The sequence below is a fragment of the Temnothorax curvispinosus genome, unplaced genomic scaffold (genome assembly GCF_003070985.1).
Source record: "Temnothorax curvispinosus isolate PA1 unplaced genomic scaffold, ASM307098v1 QBEX01010680.1, whole genome shotgun sequence".
NCBI lineage: Eukaryota > Metazoa > Arthropoda > Insecta > Hymenoptera > Formicidae > Temnothorax > Temnothorax curvispinosus.
This window is the reverse complement of record NW_020220460.1, coordinates 1,594-5,543: the sequence shown is the minus strand read 5'-3', so window position 1 is coordinate 5,543 and position 3,950 is coordinate 1,594. Positions and strand designations below refer to the sequence as shown.

The 3,950-nt window shown below is 30.9% G+C and overlaps 1 pseudogene; it reads left to right on the top strand.

Moving 5' to 3' along the window:
- Nucleotides 1-510: 510 nt before the first annotated feature.
- Nucleotides 511-2,812, top strand: LOC112460621 (annotated as a pseudogene).
- Nucleotides 2,813-3,950: the final 1,138 nt, after the last annotated feature.

The following is a 3,950-nucleotide window of genomic DNA, read 5'->3' as shown; positions in this document are numbered from 1 at the left end:
TGTACCTTCTTGATTTATTTGTTGCAGGACATTACTGTTTACTGGTACGTCTTCAAAAAAATGTAATAGAACTATAATTATTTATGCACATTTATTTGGGATGATTAAAAATTAAAGCAGAAAAGTAAATAAATACCAGCCAAATGGGTTCCGACAAGGTAAGTTTAAACTACTTTCTTATACATATTTACATATACATATACAATATGTATATGTATATATATATTATGTAGTCTACATACATACTTATGGTAAAAAAAAATTTATTTTATATAATTTTATAGATTTATACTTACGTACAAAGAATTTTTAAACGGACAAAAATGCTTATTTATTATTATATCAAATTATGTTCAATTAAACATGATTATATATGTATAAAAATTATTTTTTCCCTTCAGAAATTTTGTCAATAAAAGCATGTGTAAATCTATAAAACCATATAGAATTTTGTTTTGAATTATATTTTATTGATGTATTTATATGAAAATGTATTCGATAATTCATCAGATAACAGCTCAGGATTTTCAAGCTCCAGTAGTGGCTGTAGTTCCAGATTAAACTCTTTTTCAAGTAGTTTATCCAATAGTTCTGTCAGCTCTTCAGCCCGTTCCAGAGATCAAGGGAGAAAAAAAATTATAGCAAAAGTGCTGATGCTTCATCGAGACATGACAATAAAGAGAAGAAAAGGGATAAAGAAAGAGAGAGGGAAAGGACAGAGATCGTGATAAAGAAAGGAGGAAAGGAAACAATGCTATTTCCGAAAAAACTAAACAAAAAGGACGATTCAGGTATCGTATGTTATAAAATTGATTCTTAATTTTTTTGTTTTTATTGTGTTTATATTCAATTATTAAGTTAATAGTTGTTTGATGACTGATTGTTCTATCGTTAAGCTATATAATATTTTGAATTGTATTTTATTGATGCACTTATATGAAAATGAATTTGATAATTTATCAGACAACAGCTCAGGATCTTTAAGCTCCAGCAGTGGCTGTAGTTCTAGATTCTTCCAGTTCAAGCTTCTCTTCCAGTAATTCATCCAGTAGTTCTGTCAGTTCTTCAGCCAGTTTCAGAGATATCGGGAGGAAGAAAAGTCGTAGCAAAAGTGCCGTGCCTCACGGAGATATGATAATAAGAAGAAGAAAAAGGACAAAAAAAGAGAGAGAAAAAGAGATAGGAACAAGGCTAAAAATTGTGATAAAGAAAGAAAGAAAGGAAACAATGCTATTTCCGAAAAAGCTAAACAAAAATCAACGATCCAGGTATTATATTTGTTATAAAATTGATTCTTTTTTAATTTTTTTTGTTTATATTTAATTATCGAGTTAATAATTGTTTTTTTAATTTTGCAGATCTCTTTCCACATAGAAAACGCAGAGAGCGTTCACCGATTCCTAGACTAACAAAAATACACATCGGTTATCTAATACGGAACGTCACCAAAGACCATGTTGTACAAATATTTCCGGCATATGATCAAATCAAGATAGTTGACTTTGCTTTAGATAAGTTTCATCCCAATCAGCTATATCGAATTTGAAACTGTGGATGAAGCCAAAAATACTATGAAACACATGGACGGAGGTAAAATATGATTCATATCGATTTTGTACTTAAGGTGGTTTATTCGCGACTATGTGAGTCAAAATAAACCTCATTTTAAAACTTCTAATTTCATACACTTTCATAGTCGACTAAATTCATTAATGAATTTCTCAAAATGATTGTATATCACAAATCGAATAAATAATCAATAATAAAAAAGAGGCGAATGAAAATAGTCCAATTTTCTTAGCGTAGTACAGAAGAGCTTCAGATGTGGCAACGTCGCAACATTCATGTAAACAAATGGTTGCACGTGTATCGTTCGGAGCAATAAACTTAGAGGTTAATTTTATTTAAGTGGAACATTTACTTTTATATCATGAACGAACAACCGCGTTTTAACCTATGCAACTCGCGTTATGAATTCAAAGCGCGACGTTGCCACATATCCGAAGGTTTGTGATCACAGTGAGGAATGGACTGAAATCGATGTTTTTTAACTAATTTTGTGAACATTCTATACGGTTGAGATTGTTGGTTTTGGTACCATATGATTCGGAAGACACTCCTCTGTTTTTATTCTAATTTTCAACCTGATCTGTTTTTTCTATAATTTACTACCATCAATTTATCTCAAAATTACGGTCTCTCACGCGTCGTCCGCCATAAACGCAATGCTTAAGATAGGGAAAAAAGCATATTTTTAGACAATAATATCTCGGAAACTACACGGTCAATCCATTTCAAATTTAGCATGAAGCTTCGTCAGTTGCTTAATTACTTTTACTGAAAAAACTGCATCGATCTGTTTTCATAGGTTATATGGACATACCACCTTAATAGACTATTTTATGATCATGTTAACGTATCTTGTCTATTCACAGGACAAAAAAAAATATATATTGTATATAGATGGCCAAGAAATAACGGTTGCTCCAGTTTTATTACCAAAACCCCGACTATTACCAATGCGACGCATGTCACCGGATATGAGAAACGCAGGCCACCACGATGGGGTGGTTAGTGATAAGAACAACCCGCCACGTTATCGCATGTGTCGTAGACGTTTGCCGTTCATAAATCGTCGTAGAAGCTCGTGATCACCACAGCGCAGAATAAAAACTCGGTCGCGGAACCCATCAGGAAATCCTCGATATTGACGTACACCGTCATCGTTACACAAGATCCAGCTCGAGTAGTTCTCGATAATGTTTTTTTTTGTTTTCTCATAGAGGAAACTTCGTTTTCATGAAAAAAAAATTTTTGGGGTTGCCGCTGCTAATGGGTTCAAAATGTTCTAAAACGTCAAGAAATTGCATTTTTAAAAAGTGTCTGTGTGTGTGTGTGTATGTGTGTATGTACAGATTTGATGTCCGTGGTTGCTCTAACTTTCGTAAAATGTAAAATGATGCATTTTTTTTAAACGATAGAGCATCATGTAAGAAAGGATGAGATTGTATTTGGTGACAATCGGTAAAGGGTTTATTTTTTTTTAATTTTCAAATTTTTTGAAAAATGTCTATTTTCGCTGTAACTTCCGCAAATTTTGAGATATCGAGATAAATTTTTTTTAAATGATAGAGTCATGTAAAGGAGATTAGGGTTGAATTTAGTGAAGATCGGTAAAGGGGTTATTTAAAAAAATTTTTTGAATTTTTGAAAAATGTTTATTTTTGCTGTAACTACCGCAAATTTTGAGATATTTGTCTGTTTCAAATTCCATATATAACTCATTAAGATTTGGTTGATTAGATCTAATTTTGTAAAGTTTTTATGTTTGTACGCATTCTCTGATTATTTAAAATTTTGTATCTCATGAAGTAATAAACCAAATTTCTCTTAATAAATTATATATGAAATAGGGGGGTAAAAAAGACTAAATTAAATATAATTAAAAAATTACAGTGCATTGATACTATATACAATAATCTTTCATTAGTAAAAGTTCAAAGAACGTTCTTTTCTATTTTCCGACAGATTATTAAAAAAAAATGGTGCAAATTAGACATTTGCACGTTGCTTCCTCATCATTTCAAAGAGAGAAAATTAGAAATTAGCACATTGCTTAATCAACATTTAAAGACGCACACAAATAAGCTTCCTCTATGAGGAAACCAAAATAATAAATAATAATTGCATCAAATAAAATACAAGCTTCCTCATAAGAAGAGTTTTGTGTGCGTCTTTAAATGTTGATTAAGCAATATGATAATTTCTAATTTCTAATTTATACCATTTTTTTAATTATATTATATATATAAAATATTGTACTAGATATGATCATTGTTGTATAGTTGTTCCACTGTACTAGAAAAGTAATGTGTAACAATTATGTCTTAAGCTACAACTACATCTATCGTAATGTTCATCGTAAACGATCGTAACGCTTGTCGTAATCG